The sequence below is a fragment of the Panthera tigris genome, chromosome B4 (assembly GCF_018350195.1).
Source record: "Panthera tigris isolate Pti1 chromosome B4, P.tigris_Pti1_mat1.1, whole genome shotgun sequence".
In the NCBI taxonomy this organism is placed as follows: domain Eukaryota; kingdom Metazoa; phylum Chordata; class Mammalia; order Carnivora; family Felidae; genus Panthera; species Panthera tigris.
Window position 1 is genome coordinate 117652715 of NC_056666.1, and position 15407 is coordinate 117668121.

General features: G+C 39.4%; 1 long non-coding RNA gene across 10 annotated transcripts in view; it reads right to left on the bottom strand.

The window, feature by feature from the left end:
- Positions 1–15407, bottom strand: part of LOC122240139 — a 102512-nt gene that overhangs the window by 48988 nt on the left and 38117 nt on the right. For 6 of the 10 annotated variants that reach the window (XR_006219489.1, XR_006219490.1, XR_006219485.1 and 3 more), the window contains one exon: positions 8090–8155. This is a non-coding gene — a long non-coding RNA (uncharacterized LOC122240139). Of the gene's footprint in view, positions 1–3971; positions 4069–4943; positions 5078–8089; positions 8156–15407 lie in introns of all 10 variants that reach the window. The other 4 variants (XR_006219486.1, XR_006219494.1, XR_006219491.1 and 1 more) reach the window with 3 other exon arrangements.

Sequence of the window (15407 nt, forward strand, 5' to 3'; positions counted from 1 at the left end):
GCCGCCTCCAGGAACATTGTTTTCCCCAAAGCTCGTTAGTCAAGACTGGGTCTTATTACCTCCATCTCCAAATTGGACATTGCAAAAGAGAAAACACAGAGAAAGGTATCTATCACAAAATATTTTCCAACATGGACCAGCAAACCACCTATGAGAATTTCATCCAGCAGGGGTGTCTAGCAGATGGACTTTCAACCCAGCATGAAAGTGTTAAGAAAAACTTCTAATCGCATCATTTCCTCAATATCCATCTCAGTGCTTTTGCCTAGGAAACCCAATTCATATTTCATTTACCACACCTGAAGCCCACTGTCTATTCTAGACATAATAAGCCAGAACAGCACCAATCACGACGATCAATTTATGAGTTGAATACTAAAGATTGTCACAAACTTGGCCCCACTGGCCTCAATGGACCATTTGGTACTTGAAGACTTTAGATCAGTGAGTTCTCAGGCTGTTAATAGATATTGTTATAAATTGTTCTAAGATCAAATAATATTGAGAAACACTTATTGAAGCAGAGGTTATCTGCTGAGAGAATGCTTAATGTACACCAAAACCCCCGAGATGAAGAGAGGGTATGCATCATGTTCCAAATGTACTTGATTACTACCTTCCCTGTGTCAGGATAGGTGACCCACAGAACCTATCCTTAGGCCATTCTTTCTCTTTAATATGACCTGTATGTCATTTAAAGGTAAGTGTCAGGGCAGTTTTTACCTGAAGAGAAAAAAACTAACCTAAAAAACATAACTCAGGTCATTTCACTTGACCAGTAGCTTCCCGTCTCACACCAATGTCATTTTCCTTTCTTTTTTTTAAATTTTTTAATGTTTATTTACTTTTGAGAGAGAGACAGAGTAGAAGCAGGGGAGGATCAGAGAGAGAGGGAGACGCAGAATCTGAAGCAGGCTCCAAGTTCCAAGCTGTCAGCACAGAGCCCAATGTGGGGCTCAAACCCATAAACTGTGAGATCATGGCCTGAGCCGAAGTCAGAGGCTAAACCAACTGAGCCACCTAGGCGTCCCAATTTCATTTTCCTTTTAATGAGATAGACCTAATTCCACCTATCTAATATTTTCCTTTTCCCTGGGGTTTTTGATTTCCTTTGTTTTTATTAGTTACTTCCTCCCTGTGGTGTCGCTCCCGCTCTATCTTGGGGGAAAAGTTTCTTCATTAAGTTCACCTGGAAAATCTACATCTCCCAGGATACAATCAGGTTTTCACATTCTAATTTCAGTCTCCCACATTTTCCAATTAAGGTATACACGCTCAAATACAAACAAAGCCAGGACTTTTGAGTGGGCCAGGGAAGTTTCTTAATGAGGTCATCTGATTTTGGCTGTCCCGGCATAAGGAAAAGAATGAGATGCACCTTGTCATCTGAGATTGTCAGACCCCAAACAAACATAAGGACCTTCACAGCCTTTCACATTTGTCTATACCACCAGTTCCCAGATTTTAACTGGCGTTACACTCCCCTAGGCTTATAAAACCTAGATTGTTGGGTCATACCCCAAGAGTTTCAGATTTAGTAGCTCAACCATTCCTATCAGATTTCCAGATGATATTGACAATGAGGACCACACCTTGAAAACCAGACTTAGACAATAGTGAACTACAACCTTGGCCTGGTTGGGGTGGGTAGAGGGGAAGGCAGAGGCAAGTGCCTGATGAGGTACTTGCTCTTATTTCCTTTCCTTTTTCTTTTAAACAGGTGAAAGGCTTGATAGCAAATGCTATAGAGTGGACATTTGGGTCAGAGAGACCCTGGCTTCAATCCCAGATATGCCACTCAGTATCTGAGGTCCTGAAACCATTTATTTATCATATGTACCCCAATCGTCCCATGTGCACAATAAGATGAGTAGAGCCCACCACAGTCACCTGCTGTGAAGACTGAGTAGGGCAAAGCTCTCAACAGAGACTCTGGCTCACAGTAAAGCACTCAATAAATGGTGACCACATGAGTATTGTTTCGTCAATTTTCAAAAAACCCTGGTGATATCCAGCCCTTAAGCTCCAGATACTAAGCAAAGAGAGTCTGGATGCTTTCGCATTTATCAAAAATCCAATGGAAATATTAAATCACCAGTCCTGCAGGATACAAACCAAGTATTATAGAACTCATCCCCAAATTACTGACGTTGCTTTTTTTTATGATTCTTTTTTGACAGAGGAATGTTTTCTCCAATCCCTTTTGCCTTTAGATGGCAGGAGTTGGAATTTTGGACCCCCAGTCAAAAAATTCCAGAAAGGCTTCCTTACCCATTACTAATTATAAAATAAGTAGTGAGTCCTATATTTCTTGGGCATTCTCACGTCTTAATGTAAATATAGATCCTCAGGTTTCCTCTGCCCGATCTACTCCATTTCCCCATCAGGCTTTGTTAGAACCCCCTGCTATGTGCATGTAGGGTACCCTGCACCCTTCTCAATTTTTTACACATTTGTAATTATTTAATCAATTATTTGTAATAATTTGTTTAAAGTTTGTTTGTTCTCATCTAACACACTTTTCAAGAGAGAATTATGTCTACTAAGTTCCCCACTGTACCCCCTAGAATAGAACCTGGAAGGTAGAAAGTCTATAGTCAATGTTTGACGAGGGTCAGACCAAATAACCAAATTCCCCAAGAAGTGTGAACCGCAGAGTGAGAAAGACAATGTAATTTTTTGTGCATATTCTAAACAGCATATTTCAGGAATGTATTTGACAAGAAAAAAATAAGATATAACTCTCTCAATATGTTTTTGATAGTTGAGTATTGGAATTTCCTACTAAATTAAGGACTTTAGTAATCCAGTTTAATAGCCCAAATTAAGAACTTCTGACACATGAATTTCTCCTTAGTAAAAAAAAAAAGCACTGGACTTTTGGGTTTTACATATGTTAGAAAGTCAAATAGTGGTAAAGCATCTACGTAGTACTTGGCAAAATTCATTCAACTCATTTTTGTTTTGTTTTTGTTTTTTTTTCTGTTGAAAACACTGGCCCTTTTCCTTATTACTTTGCCTGGTATATTCCTTCCAATATGGATATAAATGTAAATGCATTTCTGGGCCCTGCTATTCTTTTATCATTTTAAATTACCTCTCCACTTCACCATAAATTGTATATTTGGAGTTCCATTTGTGGCCAAAATGCAATTGTTTAATTGTGCAATATGTAATTTGTAATATAATTATGCTGGCCAAATTATTTCCTGGGCTGCTCAATTACTGTGATTACATTTGTTAAGTTTACAAGCCACATGCTGTTATTCTCCTTTCCCTCTGGCTGGTAAATAGTTTTATTTTGCTTTTAGTTCTTGGGTTCAGAGCTTCAAGTGGGTGTCATAAGGGGGAGTGAAATTTGATATCTTGTTTTCTACCATTACAGCCCCACTTGTGTTAATGAAGATGGAAGCTGAAGCTGAAAACCACAAACGACTTTTACTGTTATGCATCCACTCAACACTTAGAAAGAGAGATTGATGATAGCACATTTCAAATTCATCTTCCAGAACATTCCATCTCATATGGGGAAAATGGCTAACATTTACTGAGTGCTTTCTATGGGCAGGCACTAGACCAAGCATTTTACATACATTTAAACGTTCATCTTTGAAACAAACCTGTGAGGTCAATGCCATGATTCTCACAGTGTCTTAGTCTAGGTTCTCCAAAAAGCAGAACATATGATAATGGCTTGTGTGCAGGCAGTTTAAATTGGGAAGCACACCAAGGAAAAAGAGTGAAGATTAGGGGGAGTGAAACCCAGGGTTGTGTTGTCCGGATGATTGACTCTGTGGGCAACTGGGGTTCTAACAGGTGAGGAAAGCTCTGAGGAGCTACACAGAAAACACCCTAGAATTATCTGTCTTAGACTCTGAGAAGGGAAATATTTCCCGCCTGGATTCTATCCCTTTTGGTCAAGAGCTCTTCTGTAGGGTGTTGGCATCGTAACACTTCCACGGCTACAATACCTACGAGTAGTGAGTCCTGTGAGGCCTCATGTGGCTGTAGCGGAGAAGCTCTGGACCAAAATGTAAGCTAAGCGTGGGGCAGCTGAGGCACTTCCATCTAGAGTAAGAAGGTAGGCAAAATATGAAACAGGGCAAAAGACGTATTCCATACACACCGTTTATTCTTTCTTTCTTCCTTTCTTTCTTTCTTTCTTTCTTCCTTTCTTTCCTTTTCTTTCTTTCCTTTTTTTGCATATGTCAAAGATTTTTCATTATATTTGTATAATTCACCAAGAATTTTTTACAGCTTTATTGAGGAATAATTAATACACAAAAAGAAACTGCTCATATTTCATGTATACAATTTGCTGAGTTTGGATGTATTCATACTCCATACACTCATGATATCACCACCACAATCAATACAATAGACGTATCTCTCACCTCCAAAAGTTCCCTCGTGTCCCTTTGCTCTTGTTTTGTTCTGTCTTTGTATAAGAACGCTTAACTGAAGGTCTACCCTCTTAACAATTTTTAAGTGCACAACATCATACTGTTAAGTATAGACATTATGTTGCACAGCAGATATCTCAACCTACTCACTGTGTAATTGTAACTTTATACCCAATGAACAACTCCCCATTCCACCCTACCTCCATCCTCTGGCAGCCACCATTTTATTTTCTGTTTCTATCTTTTTGACTCTTAAAGATACCTCATATAACTAGAATCACGCAGTATTTGTCCTTCTGTAACTGACTTATTTCACTTAGAACACCTTCAATATCCATTTGTGTTGTCGCAAATGAACCATTCTTGCATCCTAGGGATGAATCCCACTTGATCATAGTGATCAAGTGATCATAGGATCATAGTGATCCTTTTAATATGCTGTTGAATTCAATTTGCATGTATTTTGTTGAGGAGTTTTGCATCAATGTTCATCAGGGAAACTGGTCTGTAATTTTCTTTTCTTGTATTGTTTTTTCCTACCTTTGGTGTCACAGTCTTTTTCAAATAGGAAAACTGAGGCCTGGAGAGGCTCAAGGGAATAGATGGAGCTCATATCTGGCAGAGCTCATGATCTGGTACTCAAGATTTCAGCCTGTGTTAGTTTCCTAGGGCTTCTGTAACAAGTCAGCACAGAGTGGTTTAAAACAACAAATTTATCCTCTCACAGTTCTGAAGGAACTGTGAGGCAGATAAAGCCTTCTTTAAAAGACAACAATAAACATCTGACCCCTCTAGGAAATGGGTATTCAGACATTTCTAATGTTCAACTATTGAGAAAGATATGTAAAAAAGTATTTTAAAAAATACTTTGCCCAGACCTTTGCATTGTATTCATCAATTTGACAAAAGTATTTTTCAGACTCTGGTATGTTTGGCTGCTTTAAGAAATTGACAGGAGATCTACTGGCATTGTTAGTCATGTCAGTTACATGTCTGAAATCAAGGTGCCAGCAGGATCATACTTCCTCTGAAGACTCGAGGGAAGACTTCTCTTGTAGTTTATAGTGACTGCTGTAATCCTTGGCATTCCGTGGTGTGTGGAAACTTCACTCCAATTTCTGCCTCCATTCTCATAAAATCATCTTCCCTTTATGTCTGTGTGTCTGTGTCCAAATTCCCCTCTTCTGATAAAGACACCAGTCTTATTAGATATAGTAATGACCCTAATTCGGTATGACCTCATCTTAAGTTGATTACACCTGCTTGTACATTGATTAAATTATTCAGAGATATTTCCAAATAAGGCCCATTTACAGCTTCCAGATAGACATAACTTTTAGGGGGATACTATCCAACCCACTACACAACCCCATGTCATCTCCTTTGGAAATGTTCTTTTCAATTTTTTAAAATACTTTTTTACATATCTTTTTCAATAGTTGAACATTAGAAATGTCTGAATACCCATTTCCTAGAGGGGTCAGATGTTTATTGTTCTCTTTTAAAGAAGGCTTTATCTGCCTCCAGATTTCTCAGATATCTCTTCAAAAAGATGAACCTACTAGCTATCAGAAATCTTTGTAACAGAGCATCTTTTAGTGTTAATCCAGTCCCAGTCAGAGTTCACCTTGAATCCATAGCTGTTGCAAGAGTGGTTGGAAGCCACTACCTAGGATGAATGGGCAGGCATTGGAGAAATGCCCAGACCTTTGCATTGTATTCATCAATTTGAGAAAAGTATTTTTCAGACTCTGGTATGTTTGGCTGCTTTAAGAAATTGACAGGAGATCTACTGGCATTGTTAGTCATGTCAGATTTGATCACGTTGAGTTTGACCAAGTTTCTATCCTGGTTGAATGAAATAGATCAGTATTAAAGGTGTTTTATATAGCTCTGATTATACATTGTTCCCTCTTTGCATAAGTTGTATTTAATATACTCCTGTTGAGATAGTATGAACAACACCCCTGTTGAGAAAGTATCATTTCAATCATATCAGGAAACTGAAACTTCAAAAGGATAAGAAATATATACGAGGTCACAGCCAATAAGTGGTAGATCTAGGGATTAAAACCAGGTTTTTATGACTCCAGAACCTGGAATGGTCTCCAATATCAATAGCTGCTTTTGACCTGGTCCAGAGCCACGAAATGTCTTCAGTCATGTCATTTAGGGATCACTATTTCTTACTTTCAAAACACTTATGTAAAAATATATAGAAGATTATGAACCAATATATTACTGGCTATCAATCATCATTAAGTCTCCTTCTCTGTGTCAACCACCTTACACAATTGAGGTTGAAAATAGTTTCTCTGGTGTAGTGAAATTAAAAGTCAGGGAGTTTTAGTTACTCACCCAAGTAGATCACAAAGGTGACAAATGTTAGATTCTTACTTACTCTAAAACATGTTCTCTCAACTACTTCATATATTGCTTCACAACATCAAAGCCTTAAACAAATAGCATAGGAGCTCAAAGTAAGGGTTTGAGTAGGGGAATTGAAGAAGACTTTATGCAGAGCTGGCATTGTTGAGGTAAGTCTTAAAGCACGAGGAAGGTTATGACAGCCAACGAATGGTAAGAGGAGTCTGAATACTCACCCACTTATCCACTCATTCAATATGTATTTTACGGACCATATAGTCTCTATCAGGCACCATGTTGGTGATGATCTCTGCCCTTGTGTTGCTTAAAGCCCACTGGGAGAGTAGACAATAGTTGAACAAACACACCAATAACTGAACTCATGAAAAATTCTGTGAGGACTATATAGGACACAACCTACATTGTGAAAAGAGAATAAGAGGGGATCTTACTTAATGAGGGTCAGGGAAAACTTTTCTGGGGGAAGTAACATAAAAATTGACCCCTAAATTCAGGAAGGAATCAATCCTCCAAGAGTAGCAAAAACATGGTTCCAATCAGAGAAGTCTGCAGAGCTCTGAAGTGAAGAAAGAAACTCTGTGTGAAGGAGACCGGCATGTGATGGGGAGAGATGCCTGACAGGAGCTGGGAGACAGTTGGGAGCTTGACCTCTCAGGGCCTCTTAGGCCATGCTCAGGAATTTCAATTTCATTCTAAGGACAGTGGGAAGCCATTAAAATGCTTCACCAAAGGGGTAAAATTCTCCAATTTATGTTGCTATGTCTATCTGGCTACTCTGTGGAGAACAGATATGGGAAGTCAAACTAAGAAGCTACAGCTGTAATCCAAGCAAGAGATACTGGTGGGTGGTCACAGTGGTGGCTGTGGAAATGGCAAGAAGGAGAGAGAGACATGAAGATCGAATCAAGAGTTTGTGCTGACAGATTGGATATGGGAGGAGGAGACAAAGAGAAGGAAACACAATCAAGGAAGATTTCCATCTTTCTGGCTTATACAATTGAGTGGGGGGCGGGGGGTAGGGGTGCTATTTAATAAAGTGGGGAAGACTGCAATGGGGAGAGGGCAGATAGATATGTGTAGCAAATGCATGCTGAGGGGTGAGGAGAGTAAAGAGATCTGTTACTTCTAATGAATAATTTATCTGGATGTAAAATGACATGCTACCACTAAGCTATAGGCCAATGAATTTTATTGAATGAAAACAGGTCCTAACAGTATTTGTCAAATAAGGGGGAAAAAATGGCTGAGAGATTCACATCTGGCACCTACTTCCCATTCCACTTCCAAGTCAACCTCACCTAGCTCAGATGTCCATTCAGCATACTTCCCTTGAGTGTCCACTGAGGATGATGCTGGGACGAGTTCTGCAAATAAAACGTAAAAGAAATAATAAGAACCCAATGAATTCAAATCCCGCATGGTAAATGAACATGTTTGACTGTCAAGAGGGAAAGCCACAAGAAGCAGAATATCTTCCAAAGGGAGAATAGAATAATGAAAGAAAGCTTTCTACAGGCAGTGACCTACGTACTGGCCTTGAAAATGAGTCTGAATTTACCACAAGGAGAAGACATGGAACAGCATTCCAGGCAAAGGAAAGATAAGGACAAAAGATGGAGACACAGCAGTGCCTGGAATATTTAGGGAACAGTACATGTGGTTCTAAGAGCTGAAGGAGGGAAGGTTTTAGGGTGAAAAAGATAATGTGTTTAGGGTCAGGTTGTAAGAAACTATTAAATGCCATACTGTTGGTACTACCTGTGACGAACAATGCACCAGCACACATGTACATGCACACATGTATATCCCATCGCTATCTCTGTTTCTGTCTCTCTCTCTCTCTTACACACACACACGCACACACACATGCACACACACACACACACTCCTGTAATGCCGTTTCCCATTTTAATGTTGCAAATTCCTTCATGCCTGTACCTGGAGACAAGAAAAGTAAGGGAAAGGAAGGTTATGTGGGTAAATTGTTCCTGAATGCAGCTAAAGATAGCTCTGAACAGGTGGATCTTGGTGACGGCAGCTTTTGCAATTCAGAGCATAATTTCTTTCCCATTTTCATCACAACTACACAGCCAACAGGCTTTACCCCTTCCAATCATCCTAACAGCATTGCCAGATTCATCTTCTGGGGAAAATAAGTGTATATCACATCATCCCCCTGTTCAGAATCTTTCCCTAGGTTTCTAAGCCCACCATAGAGCTCCTGCTGTTCTCAATAACTACAGAGCCCACCAGAGGGTAAATTGCTATAAGGGGGGGAAATCCTCCTTAAAATTTTAAGAGGAAATAGAAATATACAAGGAAGGGAATGGAGTAAATATGGCCTCCTGGGTATGATTCACATAGCATTCACAGATAAGAACATGTTTGATAGTTTCTGCAATAGTGATTTGGGATGTCGTCTTGGAAGAGAATTGTCTATCAATACTATCATTTATTATGTTTGTTGTTTGGGAAGATGGTATGTGGGAGGAAACCCGAGACAGGTGGTTGTACTATATTTACACCTTTCTGCTGTAGTTCCTTCATAATCAAAAGTGACACTACCAGTGATAACTGCTATCTTCTGGTGCAGGTGTGAGTGAAAAGACAGATTTGAAGCCAACAGTCCCCATGCACGTCATTTGCCCATAGAAATGAAACTTTGATCTGTGGCTCTTACAGCAACACTGTCCAATAGAACTCTCTGCAACGATGGAAATGTGCTGTATCTGTGCTGTCCCTTTGAGTAACTGGGAGCCCCGTGTAGCAATTGAATTGTGACAAGTGCAACTGAGGAGCTAAATTTTTTATTTCATTTAATTTTTAATAAATTCAAGTTGGAATAGCACACTTCTCCACCTATCAACATCCCCTTTTCTAATCCTGGGTCTCCTCTTCACATGGGTGCTTCTGTGGGTGGTTTTATTTGTTTCCTGAGACTGCTGTAACAAATGACCACAAACTGGGCAGCATAAAACAATAAAAATGTCTTCTCCTACTGTTACAGAGGCCAGAAGTCCGAAATCAAGTTGTCAGGATTGGTTCCTTCTGGAGGCTCTGAGAGAAAATCTGTTCCAGGCCTGTCTCCTAGCTTCTGGTGGCTGGCAGTAGTCCTGAATGTTCCTTGGCTTCTGGCTGCGTCCCTCCAATCTCTGTTTCTGCTTTACATCACCGCCTTCTCTATGTTTCTGTTTCAACTTCCCCCCCTTTCTCTTCTAAGGGAACCGGTGTTGGATTTAGAATGAATCCATCCTAAATCCACAATAATATCAGCTCAAGATCTTTAATTATATGTGCAAAGACTCTATTTATAAATGAGGTCATACTCATGGATACCAGGGGTTAGAGCTTAGGCCTGACTTTTGGGGGGACACAATCCAGCCGACTACATTGATATTCCAGCACCTTCTCAGTGTGCTTTCATAAGGACACAAATTACCTTCCCAAACAGCAATTTGCATGCTTTCCTTCGTGACATCCAAAGCTACTTCCATGCCTCTTTCTCACAGCCCAGTTCCTCTTCCTGTTACAGCTTTCATATCCTGAGCTATTTGACTCGTTTACATTCAGTCGGTTACTAATATTTTTAGGTGCTTTGCAATATTAAGGGTGATTCCTTCCTTGGAGCCAGACCTAACTGTTCTTTAAAGAGCAACAGAACAGAAGTTTCAGGACACTATGAGAGCATTCAAAGAATTTTTCTACTGTCCTTTTTGGATTTTTTACTTTAAAAAAAATTAATACACAGCTTTGTTTCAGCCATCTGCATAAGAGATTTCTTCGTTTCGAAATCAGGTGTATGAGGACATACGGATACTTCCTGTCACTTTTTGAGGGGAGGAACATCTACAGAAACTGGGAAACTATCTGGCTTCAGGCACAAAAGTGCCCTGACCTCATTTCCACGTCCCTTGGGGTAGAAGTGATTGGTGTGGTAAAATCCAGCATAACCCCATCATCTCATTTGAGGTGGGTTTAACAGGCCAATTGGCTCTGTTCTTTGTAACAACTCTATATTTAGCAAGCTAGCACAATTTTTAGACAGAGATTTCTCACAAGAACTTGGCAAACATTCCATGTTTCTTTTGCTGCAATATGTAGAATTGATATTTCTGACAAAATTGCTCACATAGCTTAGTGTAACCTGTTTAGTGGTTGTACTTTGTTAATTTTATTTTTTCTCCCTAAGAAAAAGGAAACACAGATTTGTGCTATGGTATTGGGGGCTGGGGAGAGAAATTTGACTACAGGTCTCCTGAAAACCAAGGCCTCTCACGTCTTCCTTTATGGGGCCTCTCATGCCCACACCTTCCCATCCAGCCTCCTACACATCGTTGAATTATAACCACATGGCCTACCGGTAATAGTGAAGTTGAAATAACCCTGACTAACCTCCCTGCTCAGAAGTTCCACCTTTTGATTCATTCCCCACCAACCTACCAACTTCATCTTCTAAAACACAAAGGCATTTAAATATTAGCATCTGGATGGGAGGGAGGTCCTCTGTGCAAAATATGTTATTTTTTCTTCACTTTGCTTTATTCTTGAAATACTTAAGTAAATATTTTTAAATTAAATTGATAAATAGTATGTTGAGTTCAAATATTATTTTTAGAAATGAAATTCACTCCCTCACACAAAATGATAAGTTTACATCGATTTTCTTAAAACCTGTTTATTCAAAATAATAAAAAGAACAACATAGTTCCCCTAAATTCCAAACTTTTTTGCTCAGTATCATTGTTCTGGTCTGTGAAATATTGGATTGTAAATTTTTTCTTATGTCTCATATCGGATTGAGATGACTAGCATGAAACCAAATGTAATATTTTAAACATTTAAATATGATTTAATAACTAGTAAATAAGAGCTAGGTAAGAATAAATATACCAACAAAAAGGAGTCCTCTAGTAAAAAATAATAAACTATGGTATAGTTTTGAAAAAAAGACCCTGTAGTCTTACCTTCTGCTTCCATTATGACTTCATTTCTTACACAAATCATATTATTCTGTGTTATTATCAAAACTAGCTACCATTTGCTGAGTATCAATGGCTTTATATATATTATCATATTTACTCTTCAAAACCATTCTATGAGATGGATGTTATTTTCCCCATTTTACAGATGAGGAAACTGAGGCTCAAAAATGTAGAGTGGCTTTTCTTGCCCCCAAATCACACAATTGTTAAGTAGCAAAGCAGGGATGGGAATCCTTATTTGTTTCACCTCAAAATCCATATTCTTAGCCAAAGCACCGTGCCTAGCACAATCATAATGTTCAAAATAGACATTATTAGGTATAATCAGGTATAATCACTGTCCTATCTTGCCTCTCTGCTTTGGAAGGTCCTCTCTTGAGAATTTGATGAGCATTGAATGAACTGTACTCCCCTGAAAGCCAATGGCAGGAGTTCTGTTTACTATAGCTGCAAAACAAAGTGCAGGTATCCCTCACTTTCCCAAAGTTTGCGTTATGCTGTTTTACTCTTGAAAAAGACCTACATTAGTTTGATGAAGGCTTTTTTTTTTTGGTAAAAGTGAAAATCCTCTTCAGATTTCTATCGGTTAGCAAAAGCCAGGTACTAATGTAGGTCTTTCATAATGGCGAAACACAAACTTTTGAAATGGCAGAGGGTACATACGCTTGGCTTTGTGCCATTTTGGCTTACCAAAGTTTTCAAAGGAATGCTCTGCTCAGGTAGCAGGGGAAACCTGTACTCCAAAACCTACCAGCTTGAAACAACCATTTTAATATGCTCAAAAAATTCTGTCAGAAATTCAGACGGGACACAGAAGACACGGCTTTTCTCCACTCCAGGATATTTAGGCCTCAGCTGGAAAGACTCAAAAGCTGCAGGAATGACTCTATGGCTGGCAGGTAGAATCATCTGAAAGGGCATCTAGAGTTCCAGGATGGCTTACTAACAAGGCTGCCCAGTGACACTCTGTCAGCTGCGAATTTCGCTGGGACTATTGGCTGGAACACCTACTCATGGCCTCTTCAGCATGACTGTCTCTGAGTATGGAACTTCTCACCTGGAGACTGGCATCTCCTAGAATGAACATCTCAAGAGAATCTGGCAGAAGCTGCATGGTCTTCTCTAAGCTAGTCTCCTATGTCACAGCATGTTCCTTCCACTTCATTCTATTGGTTAATAGGTAGTCTCTCAGGCCAGCTCAAATCAAAGAGAAAACATAGACACCCCTCTTGATTGAAAGGGTGTCAAAGAATTGGCTGGCATATTTTGAAATCACTGCATCAGTGTTATGCATAATGAAAGGACTATTTCAGTGAGAGGCTGAACACCTATTACTGGAACTCAAGTATTGGAAAGGACATCTATAGAGTCACTGATGTCACCATGATAATGACAGTATATGGAGAAAAAGGAAGCCTGTGAAGCTGTTGCCAGAGACTTCAGAAAAGGAACATGAATGAGTTCCTGGCTTGGGGGATCAAGTGGGGGGGAGTGTACATGGCAACAACATGCAGGGGTAGAGGATGTCTTAGCCAGATGGTAGTTATTATCAGGCATAATCAGGTATAATCACAATCTGTTTCCTCTTGCCTCCTCAAAAGAGAAGAGTTGTTTTTTTTTTTTCTAGTAACAGCAAAGAATCAATGGTCTACCAAGGCAATGGGCATCTAAGGTAATAGCATCCATACCTCTGACCTCTGTCATATTTGGAGAATGGAGAACGATAGTTCTCTTAAAGGGTTGCAACAGACTCAGTGACCTCTGAGGAGAGCCAGGGCTCTGGTTAAGCAGAGAGACAATGGAATCCAGGTTCCAGAGGTTCTAATGAAGTGAGTGAGGAGGAAAGACAGCAGCAGAAGAGTTACTGAAGATAAAGTTTTGCAGTGTTTATGGTTGTGAGTAAAAGCAAAACATACATAGAATTAAACCAAATTGATATTTATTGTTAACTAACAAGAAGTTTAGACAGAGGTTGATCCTGAGTTCCTTTGATTCTACCACGTGTAGCATTGTCTCCCTCATGGTGCAAATTGTCTATCCCAACTCCAAGTGTCATATCCTTAGACATCAACATCTACACTTGAAACAAAGTGGAAATAAGAAAAAGAACCTTTTTAATGAAGAAGAGAAGCTTTTTCAGAAATCTTCATCTGATTTCCCTTAAATCCCACTGTCACGCTTTCATCCCTATGTCAATCATTGGCATAGAGGAAGGATAGTCATGACTGAAACCAATCCTGATTCATCTCTTAGACTGGGCACACTACTACTCAAACAACTAGACCATGCCTGCAAAGAGAAGACAATGGCTGCTGGAAAGGCAAGCTATAAGATTCATCATGTTGGGGGAGAATGTGGGATAATGCTTTGAGTAATGTGGACACAGGAGTGTCAAGACAGCAGAGACTTGGGAAGGCTTCAGTTTACCCAACTGTAAAAAGAAGACTATGAATTCACTAATCTCCAAGGTCCTTTCCAAAGCTGTAAGCCCAATATTTTATCCACATCATTTATCACACTCATACCTTTTCTTTTATTAAGTCTATTTTCCCATATTTTATCTTCCCAACTAGATTACTGGCACATTGATAGCTGGGATCTTGTTTGCTTTGTCTTTATATTCCACATGGTCTGTAAATATTGGAGAATGGAAGCAATGCCAAACACTCTTCAAAGCTGTGTGGCTTTCTTTGTGAGATCAATCTGGTTTCTCTCAGTAGCTCCCCAATGAGAGAGATAAAAAGAAAAGGAGATCATTGTTTCCCTATTTATTGAGCACCCACCATGTGCTTCCTGCCATTGTGGAATCGAAGAAAAATGTAAGAGTCATTGGCATAAATAACTCTTGAAGAGAACAGGCAAGCACATGGAACCCCATGTTGCATCTTTACACCGGAGCAGCTGTGCTTCCTTCACTGTATTCCAGAGAGATATAGCCAAGACAATGGCCTGGATACATTGGAACAGAGAGTTTTCTCTCAGTGGATTGAGTTGTAAAGAGCTAATGGATAACGAGAGAGGGTGATTGACAGAGAGAGCAACAGTGGAAGAGAATGGGTGACGGGGGAAGCTGGAATGCTTTTTTTAGCTATAAAACAAATCACAAATTTAATTATAATTTGTACTTAGCTAAACTGTCATTATTTGAGGGATTTTTCAGTTATGGGATTCATGATTTTAAAAACTTATTGGAGTTTTTTTTTTCCACTTGGCTGGTTTCCTATGAGATTCAAATAGACAGAAATGATCAGATAGAGTAGATGCTTGTTACATGAGAGAATACATGCACTTTTAGATTTGACTCAGTAATATTACAGTTTCTAAATAGTATGAACACATCTGGACAGAGAGATTATAGAACCCCATAGTCTCAAAGTCAGAAAGGGCCTTAAAGATCATTAACCCCAACCACCCTCCCAATGTTTGAATTCCCTCTACAAGCAACCTTGCCATATAACATCATCCAATGGAACTTGTGCATCTCCAGTGATGCAAAGCTCCCATCTCTCAAGGCAACCCATTCTATCTGTGGGGCCCCATAACACTAAAGAAGTCTTCTTCATATTAAATACATGACTCTATAAAGCTTTCAGCAAGTTGACCCACTAAACTCCTGAGCAAGTTTAATCTCGCT